This window comes from Ambystoma mexicanum, chromosome 12 (assembly GCF_040938575.1).
Source record: "Ambystoma mexicanum isolate Mex_15411 chromosome 12, UKY_AmexF1_1, whole genome shotgun sequence".
Lineage (NCBI taxonomy): Eukaryota > Metazoa > Chordata > Amphibia > Caudata > Ambystomatidae > Ambystoma > Ambystoma mexicanum.
The window spans coordinates 443,960,308-443,981,499 of NC_090936.1; the positions used below are offsets into that span (position 1 = coordinate 443,960,308).

General features: G+C 45.0%; 1 protein-coding gene across 8 annotated transcripts in view; it reads left to right on the top strand.

Annotated features, from left to right (window-relative positions):
• CACNA1C (calcium voltage-gated channel subunit alpha1 C) overlaps positions 1-21,192 on the top strand; it is a 2,322,072-nt gene that overhangs the window by 851,470 nt on the left and 1,449,410 nt on the right. The window lies entirely within an intron of this gene.

Sequence of the window (21,192 nt, forward strand, 5' to 3'; positions counted from 1 at the left end):
TAAGGGAATTGGGTGTGGGGTTGCCGGGGGGTTTCGCATTGGATGGGGGGGTTGCAGGTGGTTTCCCCCCCCGCACATATGTCCTAATTGACCTTTCAAATTAGGTAAATTCTCCCGATGTCAATTGTGAAAAGGACAATTAGTATAGAACCACATTAACATCAGAGGACCCGGGTGCCTCCTGGACATTGGGCAGTTCCCTGTATAGCATAGCACCTGAGCTCAGGGCTCTAGCACAATCTGGCCATGGGATCACTGGGGCGGGGCTTCCCTGTGCAGCCAGAGCTTGATGAAGCCTCACTAAGGGAGACATAGCTCCAAAAGTGGGATGCTTCTGAGAAAATACAGGCATCTCTTAGCAGGCACTATGCGGGCGAAGACCGCTCTTTTAGTTTAAGGTTCACTGTTCTGCTGCCTGCATTGTTCATGGAAGAAATGTATGCATGCGTGTTATGTACGTCTTAATTTGGCCTGATAACTACTGGGTTCAGAGAACCTGTTTGAAAATTCCAACCTAAGGAATGCGGATATAACTAAACAGAACGAAAGATGCGACTGTTTCTTGATGCTTGTGTTGACCAACCTCTTTTTCAAGCACCTCCAGGGTTTACAAGAAGAACAGAGTGTGACCAGCTGCCCCACCTGTGTATTTCCTGCTCAGAAGATGCATTCCTGTATTATCCTCTCAGATTCACCAAGTAAACAGATGGACGCAGGCCGCTGCACATGATATCATCTGAAACGGCTTGAGGCAGATTATTTTGGAATCGATCAACATGTGCAGAATTGCACTGGAACATCGGTATTGAACCACGTGGGAAAGAAGAAGATAACGATTATGGTTGGGCTTTGATGGTCTGGAGGGTTGCTCCGAGAAATGTCAGTGGTTATGATTCATTTAAAACCTCCTTCATCAGGTTTGGTTACTGCAGTGTGATCTACTTTTGGAGTGCCTTCTCCGGACAAGTATTTGGGTGAGATGTTTTAAAACGAGGTGTGATTGAGTCTTTGGAATGATATTCCATTTTCAGCCTCTGAAGGGACATATTTACTTGTAATTTCTGAGAGCTGGGGGCAAGAGAGAGGGACTTTGGTGTAGCCTTCTCAGCACATGTGTATGGTAGCGTCTTTGTTAGGGAGAACTCTCTGTTTAGGCTGAATTTCCTAACCTAGTGAGTCCCCCAGCAGCTTTGCTGGATTTTTGGAGTTTAATTTTTTCTCCTGCCAAGAGTGAGACTCTTTTACCCTCACTCTTGGACATGATTTGAGTGTGTTCCTTTGACTCTAGATGTGTTTAATGGGCTATGGGGTCTTTTACTCCATAGGGCTGCATGTGTTTTTGTGATGTGTGTTACACAGCACCCTCAGTGCAGTAACACAGGGGTGTCACAGTGACCCCCCAGTATAGACTCCATACCCTGGGACTGACTACGGTCTCCCAGGGCATGTAAAGTCACCATTGACTTTACTAGTCTTGAATTCTGAACAGAACCAGTACAAACCATCATATTGTGAACGTACTGGCTGGGGCAATTCGATTGTCCCGGGGTCTGTTAGTCGAGGGGGCACGTCTCCGTCCCCCCTGATCGAGTTTTGGCTGGTGGCAGTGGATACTACTTTTTATATTCAACCGCGAATATTTCTCTATGGGATTTTCCCATTGTTCGAGGCTACTATCTTTATTTATTTAATTACGATAGCCTCGAACATACCGCCGGTTTATTTAATTATTATTAATTCTCCGGTTGGTATTTTTTGCCCAAACTCGGTTCTAAAATGGCATTTGTGTTCTCTTCTGTGACTCCAACCCAAGTCGAGCCCTTTGTTCCACTTTTTGGCGGGCTTCTCCACAGAAGCCCTCCAAAGTGGCGCCACTCTGTCTGGGGTACTTAGGAGGGGCGGAGGGGGATTTAGGCACCCTGGACTGAGTTGCCTAGGCAACTCAAGTCGCACTCCGTCCTGATTGGCCCAAGTGGTGAGCCGGCCGGCTCACCACTTAGCATGTTTGAGTGACAGCTAGGCTGAGTGAATGGGGGTTTTCTGCATAAAAGCAGGGCTTTGGGGACTGGAACTTCAGAAGTCGCCACAGGACCTAAGAATCCGACGAGGGAGAAGCTGAGCCGACCTGCCACGACGACACCACCGGTGGAGCCCTGCTGGACCGTCTCACCACTTTTCCCAATGACAGAGGAGATCTCCCGCCGGAGAGTCTTCTTCCTTTGACTGGTGGGGATAACCAGTTCACCGTCTTTTTGCCTTCCCAATGCATCTCGGGGCTGCCTTGCCTGTGCCAAGCACCCCGGCAACCGGAATACCACGTTTTACCACAACGGCGAAATAAAGGGTAATACCTTTAACTGGAAAACTCTGCAGCTGGTTTCTTCCCTGGCAGTGCAACGACCTTCAGCTTTCCTCCAAGTCGAGATCTTCTCTTCCCCTGGACGACGCCGAGACTTGCACCTGCTGCCAGGAACAACTGCCACCGCTGGAGGATCCTTCCCACTTAAGGTACCGTGTTCCGCCTGGCTTCCCTTGCCACCGACTGTACGGGGTAGATTTAGCCCCGGCTTTCGAACCTGCGTTAGCCTGGAAAACCCTGGCTAAACTTTTCTGAGCCTCTCTAAACTCCTTTTCGAACTCTCTGCAAGACTTGCAAAGCCTAGTGTAACTGTGTGATCTTGGGTACATTTGTGCCCTGCTCTCTCTAAGAGTTTGGCCCAGCCTATGGACTTTGGCTCACAAGTGACTTTTGCTCTTCTGCCTTGCTAAAAGTGTTCCTAAATCTTAGAGTGGTGTATCTTTCCATATTCTGTCTTTTTCCCTCCCTTCTTCATGAACTTATTGGAGTGCCATCTATAGTTAAGCACTCACCTCTGTCTGGAAATACGTGGTGTTAACTAAGACTTATCTGATAAGGAATAAGGGTTGTATATATTATAATAGTAACTGTGTTTAGAGTGTTTTACAATAAGAGTGCTGGAGTGTTTCAAACAGTGTGTTTTTAAATAAATAATTATATACCTTGATACCAAAGCTCTGGTCAGTGTTTGCTTGTAATATTGTATCTGAGTGCCTATTGTGTATACTTTGCATACTGCCTACCTCTTCTTGAGGGAAGTCTGACTGCTCAGCCACAGCTACCAGGTAAATCTGGGTGGTACAGACTGCTACCAAGTGGGTTTACTGCTAACACCTGTAGTCCTAAATCTTTTGCAGTGTTCCCAAAGGGAACTGCACAGGTTTCTGCCTAACAGTCTTTATATGCAGGTGTGATTTTCTAAAGATTAAGACTTGAGCGTGATCTTCTGTAGATTGGTGTTTGGAGCTGGCCATTTCTATGCAGGTGCATCAGTCTGACCTTCTCATTTGAGGTGCCTTTGTGTCATCTGCTCCTGTGAAGTTTCTGGGTCTGATCTGGTGTAGAGCGATTCATGGGTATTAAATTCTCTAATAAGCGGTGATCTTCTTTCTCTATTGAGGTTGCTAGATGCGATCTACTCAAAAAAAGGTGCATTGGTTTGATTTCTTTATAGAGGGGCTTGGGTGTTGCTTCTTTGTAGGGGTGCTTAGCTGAGTATTTTCTCTAGCAGGGTGCCCAGGTTTAATATTCTTTTGGGATGCCTGGGTGTGATTGTCTCCATTAAGCAGGTCTATGGGTGTAATCTTTTCTATTGAGGAGTCTGGATGTAATCTTCTCTAGAGGGATGCCAAGTGTGTGATTCTCTCTAGGGAAGAGTCTTAGTGTGACCTTATTGTGGAGGTGCCTGTGTCTTTTTAAAATGTTATTTGTGATTTGATTTACATATAAGACCTTTCACAATTATTTTTATAATATACAGAATGCACACAAGTAATTACAGTGAAAAAGGGCATATTAAATTCACTCATATTACAATTCGTTTCTCATTTCAGAAATTCTATTACCAAGTTCATTCTCAACAGTCACATAAATCAAGGATTATTTATTATTTATCCTCAAAATGGAATTTATAAAATGTAAAACAGCAATACCTAATGATATTTGATTAGCACTAAGAAGCCTCTCCCAAAATCGATCCGTCCGTGGACTCATCTCTTTAAGTACATAATGGATAAAAAAAACTCAACTCTCTCAGCAGATAGCAAATCGCATTCAAGTAACAAATGGTTTAGTGTTTGAACTTGGCTGTGTGTGATAATTGCTTGGCTGTAATCTTCTGTATTGATGTTCAGGTTGTGATGCTTTGGCATAATCATATCTATACAGTTGACTGTGTGTGTGTGTGTGTGTGTGTGTGATCTTAATGGGAGAGGTGCCTTTGTGAGATATTCTCTTTTGAGGAGACTGAATGTAATATTTAATGTTGAGATGTGTGGGTGGGATCTTCTCTGTTGAGGTGCTCCTCTACAACCTTCTCTACTGTGATATTTGAATGGATCTTGTGTGTGATCTTCTCTATTGGGTTACGCCTGAACGGGATCTTTTCTGCAGCGGTTCCTTAGAGTGATCATCCTACTGAGGTTCCCGACATGACTTTCTTTATTGAGGGGATAGTGTGTGATATTCGGGAGAGATGTACTTAGGCATGATCGCTCAGGCGAATGTCTGTGTGTATTTTTGAGAGAGAGGCATGGCGGTTCTCTTTTCTTTTGAAAAGCCTAGTTGTGACCTCTGTGGAAGTGATCAGGTGTGGTGAGTGTGATCATATCTATTGAGGTTCCTGGAAGTAATCACCCCTACTGACTTGTCGTGGTGTGATCATCTCTATGGAAGTACTTTGGCATGATCATCTCTTTAGGGGTGTCTAGATGTGATCTTCTCCATCTCGGAGGTACCTGTCTGTGATCTTCTCTATGTGTGACTGTAGTTTCATATGTTGTCAATATGTGCTCATTTTTTGACAACACATGAAACTACAGTCACTTCAGTTGTACTAACACACCTATATGCATAATCATTTGAGATTTGTATACAATGCTTTCTCCTGTGCCTGAGATGGCATATGTCGCTGTTTTAAACATTTGTTTCTGAGAAATCAATAAATTGTACTTTTTAGTTTGAAAACAATTAAATTCCCCTGTGTTCCTTGGAAGAGGTAATTGACATACGCCACCCTAGCTCCACTGCTTACCATAGAAGACTACCAGAGCGTTAATGACAAGGGTAGCTTTGACTCTATGTGATCTTCTCTATGCCAGTCTTGGATCAGGATATTCTCTATTGAGGAGCCTGGGTCTAGTGTTCTCTATTGAGGTGGCAGGGTGTGACCATCTACACTGGAATGTCTGCTCATTCCAATTGATGTACTTGGATACAATCTGCTCTTTTACAGTGATGGGAAGTGACCTTCACTACGCAGGAGTCTGGGAGTGTGATCTTCTCTATGGAAGTCCTAAATCAAGATATTCTCTTTTGAGGTGTCGGGTGTGACTATATATACACTGGAATGTCTGCTCATTCCTACTCATGTTCTTGGGTACAGTCTCCTCTATTGTGGTGACTGGGAGTTTTCTTCACGGAGGTGCCTTGAGTGTGATTTTCGACTTTGTGGCGTGTGGATGTAATCTTCCCTGTGCAGGTGCTTCGCTGTCATCTTCACCGTGGAGGATCCAAGGTGTATCCTAGTTTTGCTTACTTCTTATTGTCCATAAAAGTATGTTGATGTCAGTTACTTTCTAATGGCGCCTGTTGGCCTGTTGTCTAGACAAAGGTTCCTCCCACTCCAAAACACTTGGAAGCCTGCAGCAAATTCAAATCAAGTGCAATTGGTCAGAGGACGTGGACCTTTGGAGATGTTCAGCTTTTCCCCGGCCATCTTCTAGGAGCTCCTCAATCACCATCCGCATCTAGAAGAGAGTTCCGAGAAGACTGTGGGGTTTGCAAATGTGTGCATGCAGCCATCTGCTCTTAGGAGCATAAAGGCTACTCCCTTAGCAACTTAACTACCTCCCAGAGAGGCTCCTCGCTCACGGTGAACAGTGGTACACAAATCTTGACATTACTTTTATTAGAAATCTCCTCCATTCCGAAAAATATGGCTGCCCTTCACAGCTTTGGCCGACATGTCCTATACACATCTCGACTCATCTCCCAAGTTTGCAAAAAGCCTCCCTCAGCTCTGAAAGAAAGACTTGGGCCCTTATTCATGGAGCATTATCGAATGGGGTTTTGCCATTATAACACGCTTCTGTGAATTAGGCCCTTGATGTTGGTTTTCATGGCCTCTGTGTTGCACCTTATACATTGGCTGCAATTTGAAAGATTGGGTTTAAGGTGCATGCCACATAGATTTGAACCAGGCCAGAAACGTTTTCCAATTAAACTCGTTAAGTCTTCATTATGAGCCGTTTTTGTCATTATAATTTTTACAAACCAGAAACCAGCTAAGGTGTCGCTCCTCGCTAACATTTATTAGATCCATGTATACCGTTAGGGAAAATAGTAGTCACTGTGTATAAGGAAATCCTGTGTGTCTGCACTTGAGAACCGCCTTTGTATTTGTACAAATTATTGGGTATTTTGAGGGTTTTCTGCCGCCCATCGGATCGGTTCCTTGCAGTAAATCGACTCCATGCGTGCTGTTCAAGTCCCTGGCGGCTCCATAAAATGCCGTCTGTGTTCATTACATCTCACGTGAGACAAATGAAACCGACTGCATCCCGTAGCAATCCCTCCTAGGGCCCTATAGAACCTGACATTTGGCAAGCGAGCAATAAATACATGGCAATTCCCATGCCCACTGTCCTCTGAACCTCTCGATTGATGGCGTTGCAGGTTGTGTCATGGGCGAGCGGAGGCTCCTTCATTTGGAGGCCCTCTCCATGGTGCTGAAGTCACGCCTGGGTTATATACCGGTTTAGGAACGTGCTCCTTTAGTGCTGTCCATGGTGCTGAACATACTCAGGCGACTGGGTCTTAAACAGAAGACTTGCGCTTCTGTGCTCTTTTTCACCGTTTGCCACAGTGGATGGAAAAAAAACACAGCTCTCGCTCACTTTGCGCATTTATGAAAGTATACAATGATATTAAGAGACAATACACGTTCCAACCTCCCCCTCGTACCCGAAAATCCCTTTTAACGACTCGGCAAAGTATAACTTTTACCAGTTTACGCTGTGGCACCTCAGCCTCCGCCAGGGGACTACTCCGGTGGTGATAGTGCGCGGTACAAATATCCTTTAACATTAACATAAACAGAGTCGCAAAACACATTGACATCACGTGAAATGGTATTGAGTGATCTTTAAGCTCGATTATTGCGGGGTGGTGGGGTGGTGGCAGGGTGGGGGTGTGTGTGTGAGTGTGTGTGTGTGTGTAAGAGACGAAAGGATTGTTCACTAAGCTGTTGTTGCTGCATTGAAGGCTTATGTAATAGGCCAGGCAAATCAGATCTACTTGAAAGCGAAGGCGCCTTACTTAGCAGACAATCATAAGGTAATGGAGCATTGATTCATAAAGAGAAACCCACTGTTTTATTGTCTTTATTTAAAAACAGACATGCCCCTAGGTAGGAGCCCCACAGAAGAAGGCGTTTGCCTCCCCTGTGCACAGCAAACACGTCTGATTCGCTGAACAAAGATTTCTAGCATTGATGAACGAAATTACACTTGCTCAGATAGTGGTCTATGCACACAGAATCACAGCCACTGTCTGGATACTTTGCACAGATAGTGGTCCATGTACACAGAATCGCAGTGGCTGCCTGGACACTTTGCTCAGATAGTAGTCCATGCACACAGAATCGCAGCCGGTGTCTGGATACTTTGCTCAGATAGTGGTCCATACACACAGACCTGCAGCCGCTGTCTGGACACTTTGCTCAGATAGTGGTCCATGGACACAAACTCATACCCGCTGTCTGGACACTTTGCTCAGAAAGTGGTCAATGCACACAGACCCGCAGCCGCTGTCTGGACACTTTGCTTAGAAAGTGGTGCATGCACACAGAATCGCAGTGGATGTCTGGACATTTTGTTCAGATAGTGGTCTATGCAGACAGACCCGCAGCTGCTGTCTGGACACTTTGCTTAGAAAGTGGTCCATGCACTCAGAATCACAGTGGCTGTCTGGACACTTTGCTCAGATAGTGGTAAATGCACACAGAATGACTACTGCTGCCTTGACACACTGCTGATATAGTGGTCTGTGCACACAAAATCACAGCCGCTGTCTGAACACTCTGCTCAAATAGTGGTCTATGCAGACAGACCCGTAGCCGCTGTCTGGACACTTTGCACAGATAGTGGTCGATGCACACAGAATCGCAGTGGCTGTCTGGACACTTTGCTCAAATAGCAGTCAATGCACACAGACCCATAGCCGCTGTCTGGACACTTTGCTCAGATAGTGGTCCATGCACACAGACTAGCACCCGCTGTCTGGACACTTTGCTCTGATAGTGGTGCATGCACACAGAATCACAGCCACTGTCTGGACACTGCGCAGATAGTGGTCCATGCAAAAAGAATCACAGCCTCTGTCGGGACACTTTGCGCAGATAGTGGTCCATGCACACTGAATCCCAGTGGCTGTCTGGACACTTTGCTCAGATAGTATTCCATGCACACAGACTCGCACCCGCTCTCTGGACACTTTGCTCAGATAGTGGTCCATGCACATATACTCGCAGCCGCTGTCTGAACACTATGCTCGGATAGAGGTCCATGCACACAGAATCACAGCCGCTGTCTGAACACTTTGCTCAGATAGTGGTCCATGCACACAGAATCACAGCCGCTGTCTGGGTCCTTTGCTGAGATAGTGGTCCATGTACACAGACTCGCACCTGCTGTCTGGACCCTTTGCTCAGATAGTGCTTCATGCACACAGATGCGCACCCGCTGGCTGGACACTTTGCTCAAATAGTGGTCCATGTACATAGACTCGCAGCCGCTGTCTGAACACTTTGCTCAGATAGAGGTCCATGCACACAGACTCGCACCCGCTGGCTGGACACTTTGCTGAGATAGTGGTCCATGCACACAGACTCGCACCCGCTGGCTGGACACTTTGCTCAGATAGTGGTCCATGCACACAGACTCGCACCCGCTGACTGGACACTTTGCTGAGATAGTGGTCCATGCACACAGACTCGCACCCGCTGGCTGGACACTTTGCTCAGATAGTGGTCCATGCACATAGACTCGCAGCCGCTGTCTGAACACTTTGCTCAGATAGAGGTCCATGGACACAGAATCACCGCCGCTGCCTGGACACTTTGCTCAGATAGTGGTCCATGCACACAGACTCGCACCCGCTGGCTGGACACTTTGCTGAGATAGTGGTCCATGTACAAAGACTCGCACCTGCTGTCTGGACCATTTGCTTAGATAGTGAGTCATGCACACAGATGCGCACCCGCTGGCTGGACACTTTGCTCAGATAGTGGTCCATGCACATAGACTTGCAGCCGCTGTCTGGGCCCTTTGCTGAGATAGTGGTCCATGCACACAGACTCGCACCTGCTGTCTGAACCCTTTGCTTAGATAGTGATCCATGCACACAGATGCGCACCCGCTGGCTAGACACTTTGCTCAGATAGTGGTCCATGCACATAGACTTGCAGCCGCTGTCTGAACACTTTGCTCAGATAGAGGTCCATGGACACAGAATCACCGCCGCTGCCTGGACACTTTGCCCAGATAGTGGTCCATGCGCACAGAATCACAGCCGCTGCCTGGACACTTTGCTCAGATAGAGGTCCATGCACACAGACTCGCACCCGCTGGCTGGACACTTTGCTGAGATAGTGGTCCATGCACACAGACTCGCACCCGCTGGCTGGACACTTTGCTCAGATAGTGGTCCATGCACATAGACTCGCAGCCGCTGTCTGAACACTTTGCTCAGATAGAGGTCCATGGACACAGAATCACCGCCGCTGCCTGGACACTTTGCTCAGATAGTGGTCCATGCACACAGACTCGCACCCGCTGGCTGGACACTTTGCTGAGATAGTGGTCCATGTACACAGACTCGCACCTGCTGTCTGAACCCTTTGCTTAGATAGTGATCCATGCACACAGATGCGCACCCGCTGGCTGGACACTTTGCTCAGATAGTGGTCCATGCACATAGACTCGCAGCCGCTGTCTGAATACTTTGCTCAGATAGAGGTCCATGGACACAGAATCACCGCCGCTGCCTGGACACTTTGCCCAGATAGTGGTCCATGCGCACAGAATCACAGCCGCTGCCTGGACACTTTGCTCAGATAGAGGTCCATGCACACAGACTCGCACCCGCTGGCTGGACACTTTGCTGAGATAGTGGTCCATGCACACAGACTTGCACCCGCTGGCTGGACACTTTGCTCAGATAGTGGTCCATGCACATAGACTCGCAGCCGCTGTCTGAACACTTTGCTCAGATAGAGGTCCATGGACACAGAATCACCGCCGCTGCCTGGACACTTTGCTCAGATAGTGGTCCATGCACACAGACTCGCACCCGCTCGCTGGCTGGACACTTTGCTGAGATAGAGGTCCATGCACACAGACTCGCAGCCGCTGTCTGGATAAGGTATCCTTTGAGCTTTTTGAGATTATTCTGTGTAAATGTCAGTTCTTTGCTTTCTTCCTTATTTGGGTGTTAACAGGTCTGGCAGGTAGGGGGAACGGAGGCGCATGAGATGCATTGATTTGCTCAGGCCCAAAGTGTAGGCTGAAGCCGGGAAGCCCTGAGCCTGGCTCTACCCTTTCCCACTAGGGATGGTCCTGATATGGCGATCCTTGCACCCTCCATGCGACCCTGAATGGTCAAGAGCTAGCCATGAAGGGCAGCCTGGGAAAGAGCCTGTCGGTGCTGATTCAGGATCGCCTCCGTCCGGCGTCAATTACCTGAATTAGGACTGTACATGTGTTCGACTGGCAATAGACACTATGCCAAAACAAGGTGGTAGTTTAAATCATACAATAATGTGTCCCAAACATCATTATCTCTCGTGGATTGTTTCTAAATATTATCAGTCTTTGTCCAAGCAAAGTCCAGCACGCAGTCCTGTGCAAAACCAACATTCAACTGGCCACAGAACCAACATGGTTCTGTCCCTTTACATGCCGAAAGATGCACAATCTCAGTGGGCATCTGGCATCCTAGTATCGCCACATGCCTCATCTGATCATGCCACCTCCTACGGCGACAGCCTGTTACCTGCTCAGCAGAGGATGCAGTGGTCACTGTGATATTCTAAAGCAATATGCCCCGAGCGGCGGGGGCATTACCGACCAGGTATGATATGATATGATATGATAGTTTATTTATATAGCGCCTATACACAATGTGTTTCAAAGCGCTTCAAGGCAAGGGAGGGAACAAGGGAAAAAACAATGACATTCTTACAGGCCATGAACAGTAAGGATGTGAAATTAACTATCGTACTCGGCCTGACGACATTTCAGATAGTGCAAGAGCTAAAACATAGATAAGGAAGGGAGGGGGAGAGTGGGAAGGAAATGGAAACAGACAGGTGACTACCGTACTAGGCCTGATGACATTTCTGGTAGAGCCGGAAAAAAAAAACAAGAGGTGAGGGAGAGAGGTGCAGAAAGGTAGAGGAGGAACAAAACAAGCGACTATCATATTAGGCCTGACGACATTTCAGATAGTGCTGGAGGGGGGTTGGGGAGGAAAAACCAGTAAGGGGAGGGAGGAGGAGACAGACGAGGTTGCTATCATACTAGGTCCAGGGACAATTTTGATAGAGTAAGTGCATAGAAAAAACGAAGGGGACTAGGTAGGAAAAGGGAGAAGGGAAAGGAGGAGAGAACAGAGAGGAAGCAGTCAAAAGAGTGGAGAAGCAAGAGGGGAGAGTGAATACAATTGCAGAAGTCAGTAGTAACACATAATGTTCCAAGCCAGGATACAAGATGAAGATGGGAACAGCATGATTCAGGGCCACCATGAGTACATGATGCAAAAGAAGTTCAGCATGAGAGTTGAGAAAGTGTGACGCACCATGTTATAGTATAGCAAGCGAAGCAAGGGCCTTAACGAAGGCCCCGGGGCATTACCTGAGTCGGTAAGGCCCCAGCTGTGAGGGGCATATAGCTATTAGTAACCCGGCCCGCAAAAACTGCGTGACCGGGGTACTAAAAGCTTTTTTTTGTCCCAAAACACTGCGGCTCGAGCAGTACCCCATTGTCGGTGCAGCATCAGTTACCGCCTTTCCCCTTCTCTCCACTTTTGCAGAGCACCTCTCTTCCTGAGGAAGCAATGCACACCGGCCCAACCACTCTCCGACAGAGCTGCCTTGGAGCCGATTGGATGCGTTCTCGTGGGCCTTCACTGGGGCTACTCACGCCCTGTTGCCAGCATGGCCCTCAGCTGCAGGGTGGCTCTGTGCCCGGGTCGGTGATGCTACTCTTGAGAATAGGTGAAAAGCCATGCAAGTCAAACCCTGCACAGCTGCTCTGCAAAAGGACTGAGGGCCATGGGTCACTTCCAGAGGTTCTCCAGCCAGTATGCTGCTCGAGGAGACAATGCCCAACATTCACTTGCCAACGGCGGACACCTTGCAAGTGGTTGGATAGGCAGCAAGGGGCAAGTTTGTAAGACCTCTCTTGTCGGCATGCTTCCAGACTGCCATTCAATTGCTCAGCTTGGTTTAAAGGATATTGCAACTTTGTTTAGTATTATTAAATGTGTATGTTAAATTAATACAATGCAACCTTCTCTCTGGGAAAACACTTCCAGCAAAGGGCCGCACCCGGTTATATTTGTTGAATTTCCAATAGCAAAAGAAAACATGCGCCTCACTCAAGGAACATGCGCCTCACTCCAGGAACATGTGCCTCACTCCAGGAGCATGCCCCTCACTCGAGGATGTACTTATAAGTTCTTTTTGTAAACTGAAACATTATATTTGCAGTCTAATGACTACATTATTCAACACCTCTTTGGAAGCGGAATTCCAAACTATAATTCATTGGAGGAATCCCACTTACTAAATCTTTTCTGATATTCTTGCTAACAAAGTCCTTGAGAAGCTGGTGCACCTCATCTTTATGTGACCTAAGGTTAAACCCGACAGTGTAACTTGCACCAGTATCGGCCGAACTGAAGTGCCTCTTGCAATGAAGTTGGACTTGCCCACTAAGTTTGCAAACAAAGAGAACTGTTTGAAGGCTTTTTAACTTGAATCACTGTACATGATCCAGAGATATTTGCAAGTCGAGATACACTTTTGAATTCTATACATAATGAGTTCCACACTTTGATTACCATCATGCAAACAATTAGAGTTGGTCAACTATAACACTTTGAAACTCTACAATTAACCAAGGAGCTTTGTACAAAATAAAAATGAGATTGGCGATGTGAAAATGCTGTGCTTCTTTGTCCTCACAAGTATACACAAGGAACAAAGTTCCACACAAAGGCGCCATTGATGATCGTAGAAAGTCAGTTCAAAGAGAGGAACAACACTGTCCATTCGATCACAAGCTCCTAGTCACAGCAGAGAATGGAGGTGGTCCAGGATCGTGCATTTCCTTTTTCTGGAAAAAAGAATGCATGCATTCAAATCGAAATAATATGTATATCACAAACAAAGAATTTAGCTCATCTTTTGGGATTCAAACACAGTGAGTAGTTAGTGATAATTTAACATAAAAAAAACAAAAGACGCGATCACAAAATCATACCATAACACTATAACAAATTCCCTGCTGATTAAAGGCCTCCTTAGAGGTTAAAAAGAATGTGTCCTTCCAGTCACCTTTCAATAGCTCAATGTCCACATACAATCCATGGAGAGTAAACTAGTAAACTGACCTGGTGTTGAACCTTGCATTGGAACTAATGACTATTGCCCCCCCCCCTCCTCCCGCACCCAAGACATTTCTAGGAACCCAGGTGATGCACGCTCAAATCAAGGGCATATATTGACAGTCTTTAAAGCAACTGGCGAACAAGGCATCTAGAATCAAACCATCTATCCAAAGTCCCCTTTAAGAATAATTTAAGAATAATAACATCTGACTTGTTAATGCTGATATTTTGTTGGTTGCAGCGGCCTCGTCTTGAATAGGAGAGGGGGTAATTCGGAACCCTTTTGCAGGAAAGGAAACACTATTGTTTGTGGCAAGAGGAGCATTGCATTACCATCAGCAATTCAGCTCTAGAAATATTAGGTAGGCCTGCCTGGAAGCCAAAGAAGCCGTTCCTCACGTATGTAACTCTTCATGTGCCTTCCTGAAAAGCGTTCTAAGACTTATCAATTTCCCGATTGAAACCTTTAAAAAATTTGCTGTTTTAGAATTTCTGTACATTACTCATCCTAGCTTGTATGTTCAAAAGCATGTGAACAGCCGTTCCTTCTGGTATCACATAGAAGGTGGGGAAGAGCAATCAAGCTCTTGGAATTGTTGGGATCTCCAGATAAATTGCCACCGCTTTTAATCCCTATCTCTATGAACACATATCAATCATGAATTGCCAATCAGAAAAAGGAAAGCTCCTACAAAAAGTGAGAAGATCTTTATATTGCAATTAGCTTTGATCACCAAGGTGAATTTTGAAGAATACCCGCTACGGTCTCTCCTGAGAATGGTAAGACTATTGATGTATCTATCACAGATCATCAATTGTCTGATCATTTCAGTGGATTATTCAGAGTAATCAAACTCCTCATTAGAACAAAATACATTCATCCCAGAATCTTGATAATGGCACCAGAGTGAGCAGGGGCTGCCTTACTTTTCTATTCATGAAATTGTTTCAGGCCTTGGCTCTCAAAAAATAGGAGAAACTGTGGGGCCTGGCAGGCTACTTTGATTCTACTCAAGGTGATACTTGTCATCGTTGTACTGTATGACACTCGGATGTCCAATGCTGTGTATAAACTCCAGTGGATTCCTGACTCATCGTGTAATGTACAAATTGTCCCCATCAATACGAAGATGGTAAGGAAGGACCCAGCCAACAAACACCGGATATCACTACTGGATGACCTATGTAAAGTCTACAGTAAAGCCCTCTTGAACTGCATTAAAGAGTAATGCAGAGAAAACAACATTCTCACAAACCATCAGACAGGGTGATGTCTGGGGGTCAGTAGAATTGATTGCAATTTAGACTCAATTTACATTTATTGTTATACATTGTCTTTGTAGATTTGAAGACAGCTTTTGTCATCCACCCGGTCCGAACGTAATATCTCAGAGGCATTGTTGATCCCCTTGCAGTGTTTTAATACAAATCATTTGGTGGCAGTAAGTTAAGTGGATGCAGGGGGAGAGGTCATCCATATATTCCCGTAAGAAGAAGGCCTACACCAGGCAGGGTTGTGTTTTGGCCCTGCTTTTTTCCTAATGTATAAATGTTCTGGAGGGTGAAATTGTTTATTTACGGCTCATGCACCAACATTACATGGATTTAACTGGAGCATCATTTTTTGCAGTTGAATCTATTTTAAGCTCTAAAATCCCTATCAGTCTTCAAATACAGCTCCAAAAGCTTGATGCAGAATGTAGGAGAGAGTGTCTAGAAGGCAGTTTTACCCTTATTTATTCTAAGCATGTTGGTGGTTGGAAAGTTAGGCCTGCTCTGGAAGTTCAGAGAGCAAATGCATAACCTGTGGTAATTTATTGAGCCAAGTCTTGGGGGAATATCACTACAGAATGTCTAAGGGACCAATGAAAACTGGTTCATCGCAAACATGCTAGCACAATGTACAAATACACAGACACTACCAATAACATCTTGAGTTGAGTTTACTTGCATTTGATCAAGAGAAGACTGTCAAACCATTTGTTCATTTGTCGAGGCTATAGTGTTCTCAAGACTTAACGGAATACAAGTATTCGCGGCAAGACATCGTGTTCTTAAGCGTCTTTGGATTGGCCATGGTTCAAAGTATTATGTTTATGGCTTGGGAACTCGACGTAGACCTTCTATGGGATAACCCAACGCAGATCACTTGTAACCCCAAATTGGAAGAGGAGCAAAAGACATTATGGATTCCAATGTTATTTTGATGCACTCAAGACTTTGCCATTGAAATACATTATTGTTTATAACATTGTGTTTAGGCATTCTGCCTTTATCAACTTTGACACACCACTCCAAACCAAATGCTATAAAAACCTGCATATTTTCCATACCAGAAGAAGGACATGCCTCAACTTTCAATTCTGTGCCTGCTTGGTAAAAAAACTAGGAAACTGTGCATTAAACCCACTTTATTTGACAGTAGAGTTAGAACTCTTAGAGAAACACGGCCACTTTGTAAATTGGTTGATAAAGAGCATATCCTTGTTACTATGGCAATTACTTGAAGCAATCTTTGATATTATTAACTAGATATGTGAATTATGAGAGTTGAATCTTTAGTTTTAACATAGTATTTATTGGTACATAGCAATGTTCTGTAATGATCTAGATGAGATGCTGATAATCATAGGAGTGTCCTAGAGTTGATTAAATCATTGGGCCTCATTACAAGCATGCTGGTCCGGAAACAGTGATGCCGGTAAGCTTAGCGGCACTGTTGTTTCCGGACCGGCACACTACAACTCTGCCGGGACCTCCCTCCCAGCAGGTCTGACCCGCCGGGTAGGACGTCACCCGCCCACAGAGTTTCACGGAAGCACAGTTGATGGGAATGGGGAACAACATTTTACCGGCGCCTGACTTCCTGGCCGCCAGGGTTGTAATCCCCTGGTGTTACCGGGAAGTCTGGCGCCAGTAAATATTAAGGGGTCCGGCGGCAACCTGATGGTGTCACCGGCATGGTTACCGTCAGACCCGTAATGAATATTGTCTTTTTAGAGACAGCGTTGTGTAATGGGACACCAAGCTCACCTAAACACAATAATTAGTTGTATTCCTCTGAAAACAATATCAGATTTGAAATATTGATACACACTCAATCTGCAGCATCAATTGTCTGGATGCTGTAATACCATAAACCAACCTACATTAATAAGTAATAAAGCAAATACCAGACTTAAAATGTGCAAAGTGCAAGGTTATAGATACAAGGTTCCTTTTTATTGTAGGATATCTTAACTAAGATTTTTGATAGCACCGTCATTTTCATCATGTGTACTCCTACTGTGTACAGTTCCAAATGATATACATGTACAATTCACATAATCAAACAACTTATTGTGTTTAGTACAAATAAATATGCAAAAATCAATGTCTTATTGATATTTGCATGCATGACTTATTGTTTTTGGTTATTTGGTACATGACTTACTGATTTTTGCATACATGACTCACTGTTACTTGCTCATGGATATCTTTATTTGTACTAAACATAGTAGATTGTTTGATTATGTGAATTGTACATGTATATCATTTGGAACTACACACAAAAGGAGTACACATTATCACACTTTTAATTATGGTGCTATCAAAATTCTTAGCTAAAATACCCTACAATAAAAAGGGATCTTTTATATAACCTTGCACTTTGCGCATCTTAAGTCTGGTATTTGCTTTATTACTTAATGATTATTTCATTGATTGTATCTGTCTAATGTATGTTTTTATATTTCCATACACTTCTCACCATGATTATAAATGCTATTTCATGTATTTTGTGGTTTGATGGACTAGTTCCCAAAATAAACAAGATTCAATGAACAAACAGAATCAACGCTGTTTCTGTTTTCCAACCCAAAGTAAAAACCATTGTTGTTAGATGGCTCCGACTGTCAAAATCGTTTTCCAATACACTAGATGCTCTGCATGGACCTACCATGGAAACCTCAGACCATTAACTGAGCACACAATATGAATGGCCACAGGTGTTCAAGATGTGAAATCTATCCAAACTTAGTAAAGGAGACATTTGGTATAGCTAACTTCTTTTCTTGTGATGTGGCTAGGGCATGTTGATTCTCCCTGTTGGATCATTAGTACTCTCGATGGACTCAGAATTGCCTGCCCTTTGCTAGTAAACATGGCTAAGCAAATGCTACAGAAGTTTCTTGGAATGTAGCAAATTTAGGGAGACATCTTAAAACTGATTTTTGCATTGACTTGTCAATTGATACTTTTGAAAGAAACCTGGTTACTAGTTACTTAAAGAGACAAAGATAAAGGGGTGTTGTTGTGCTTGACTGATCGCCAACAAGTGCAAGAAAGGACAAACATTGTTCTTATTGACTTCAATGCGATCCTCACAGTAATTAAAGACATGTCTATGGGAATACTAGCAATTTAATTAATGTCCGAATTATATACTGCATTGTGATAAAAGTTTAACGTATTCCCTTAGCAGCTGATAGGGCGATAACACTGACCGATTTACTTCGAGATGTGGTACTTCATTACCCTATGCATGTGCTACTCTTGTCCGGTGATTGCATTGCCTACTTGGGATCCAATTTTGATGTCCTTCAAGCTCACTACACCTACTCCCTATCGCACATTCCTTCCTGTGAAACAAGAATCCCTATAGCAAACAAAAGAAATTACATTTTGCATGGGCTGTGCATCGACAATGCAATGGTAGCTGTTAATGGGCAACCTCCAGAGGATCAGTCTCTGTGCTACATTCACTCGGCTTTTTATAGATCCATGTTTTTTCCTTGTACTGTCATTTTATGTGAACATTGGCTGCAGGTCCATCACGTTGGAACACAAATAGCGATAGTAAATGATCATAATCGGCAATATTATTTGCCTGAAGATTTTCTGCATAATGGGCAATATTGGTTAGATGATTGGCTGGATTATCTATCCTACGTGCGGGTGAATTATTCAATTATTACACAGGTTATATAAATATCAGTGAGGTTTAAATACTTAGTAAAATAATCCCAGGTTTAAGAAGAATAGTTGCCATTTAGGAGCCTAAGTGTTGAGCAGAGGGTTTAACGATGAATGTAAGATTGATGCATCTGAACATTGGAGGTCCACGCTACTAGTGCGCACCCAGGGAGGTCAACAGCAAGATTATGTAAGGGTGAACGACATGAAACGACAACAGAGGGGCTTGCTTAGTTCGAACAAATCCACCCACACACATCTAGGTTGAAAGTGTTTGCTAGATTCTCTTCAGAGCTCGAACACACATGATGCTATTGAAGCATCCTGGAGTAGGAGTTGCTATGAACAACTGGTAAATGTGACCAGGCCAAGAAAATCATACATGTATTTTTCCCTGGTCTTGGTCAACTGGTGCCAGAAACTGCCTGGTGGCCCCTTTAATTAGTCCATCTGAATGGTACAGCATCATCATCGTCCTCATCGTCGTCGTCATCATCATCCTACGGTGAAGAGGGATCTCTCCAGTGGAGGGGAGCAGAACCAACAACAACCCTGGAAAGTGGCAAACATGCAGAGAGGGTATTTCTATGAGCTGCCAAAGCCGGAATAATCCTGGGGCCACCAGAAACTGCCTGGTGGCCCCTTTAACGAGTCCATCTGAATGATACAGCATCATCATCGTCCTCATCGTCATCATCATCCTACGGTGAAGAGGGATCTCTCCAGTGAAGGGGAGCAGAACCAACAACAACCCTGGAAAGTGGCAAACATGCAGAGAGGGTATTTCTATGAGCTGCCAAAGCCAGAATAATCCTGGACGAGGAGAGCGAAGCAGTGAGCCTCTTCATGCCAGATATCGAAGCAGTGTCCATCGGAGGGGACAGGAGATCAAATACTGCCAAATGGAGAAGTATGCAAAGCCGGCTGCCCCATGAACATCTGCGCTAATGCGACAAGATCATGCACAGCGTAGGCACCATAGTGTGTCGAGGAGAGGGGAAGAGAATGCCAAGAGGGGAGGCAAAGAGGCTTGCATCTTTCCACAGAGAGCAAGGGCCTATTGCATGGAACGTTTAGCGCGGAGCAAAGTCACTTTGCTCTGACAACAAACACATTGAACCGGGTCTGATTCACAGAGCGGTGCACAGTGTATTTTTGCAGAGGAAAGTCACTTTGCACTGCAAAAGTAGTAGTGCTTTTCGTAATTAGTCCCATTTAGTATGGTGCAAAGAGTACTTTTGCAGTTCAAAGTGTCTTTGCTCCGCGAAAATACTCTTTACAGCACCCTTTGAATGAGGCCCAGTTCAATGTGTTTGTTAGCAGTGCAAAGTCACTTTGCACCGCGCTAAACGTTCCATGAATTAGGCCCTACGAGTTTACAGCTGACGGACGCAAAGGTCACGATAAGTGCAAACTCTACCAACACAGTCAGAAAAGCAAACAAACATTTCCAGGAAGAAAAACTGTCTAACGTGTGTGGAGCCCAAAGTACCTTTACTAGGGTCTTGACAAGCAATGTGCACAGAACATTTCATGCTGGGAATTGCAGTCCGAAAAAGGCAAAAGGGAAGACAGAAAGAGAATCTCCTGTCTGCTGCCTAAGGTGTGCACAGTCTGAACCCCTTTGACCAGAGAGAATCCAGCATAGCGTTAACTAGTTATGTACCCGGAACTTTGCATGCTGGGATTGCGAGTCCTGAAAAGTGAAGAAAAGAAATAACCTCCTGCCACCAAAGGAGTAAAGCTTCCTAATGGGTGTGTGAAGCCCAGTGCACCTTACCCAGATATAAGGCCATTAGCAAGGTGAGCGCACAAAATACTGCATGCTGGGAGTGGGACAGAATGGGAGAAGAGGGAGGATCTGGGCCAGATACAGACAAGTTCAGCTTTGGCAAGATGTGTGCCCAGAATTCTGCCTGCTGGAAGCTTGAGTATTGAAATCAAGCACTGGACTCTTATTTTCTCAGAACAGTGTGTGCTGGCAAATGGAGTCCTACAGGACAGAGGCCCTCATTCCAAATTTAGCGGTCGTTCTGCGGAATTACAGCCGAATCACCACTAAACGGAATTACCGTTACTGCCACTTAGTCCCCGCAGATTTACCGCAGGACTACATGTGGTGGTAGGTCGTTTAAATCCCCACTTTTTGGAGTCCTAAGGACTCCATGGGGATTTCGGCAGAATTACCACCAGCGATAATTCGCCGGCAGTAATTCAGACGAAATTGCTGGTCGTTCAGCATTAAGGTGGACGATTTACCGCCACCAATTTGCTGGCGGTAAATCCTTCACTTCATAGCCAAACTCTGAGTTTAGCAGGGCGGGAAAAGTGTTGGTAACTGATTACCGCCACTTTTGCACTGCTTCGCCACACTCGAAATGAGGCCCAAAGTACAATAAACCGTCCTTCTGCCCGCTCACTGTCTTCTGGGAAAGTGGGTCTTAAAAGCCCATTATATATTGAATTGCCGTTGCTTCTGTGTTGTGAAA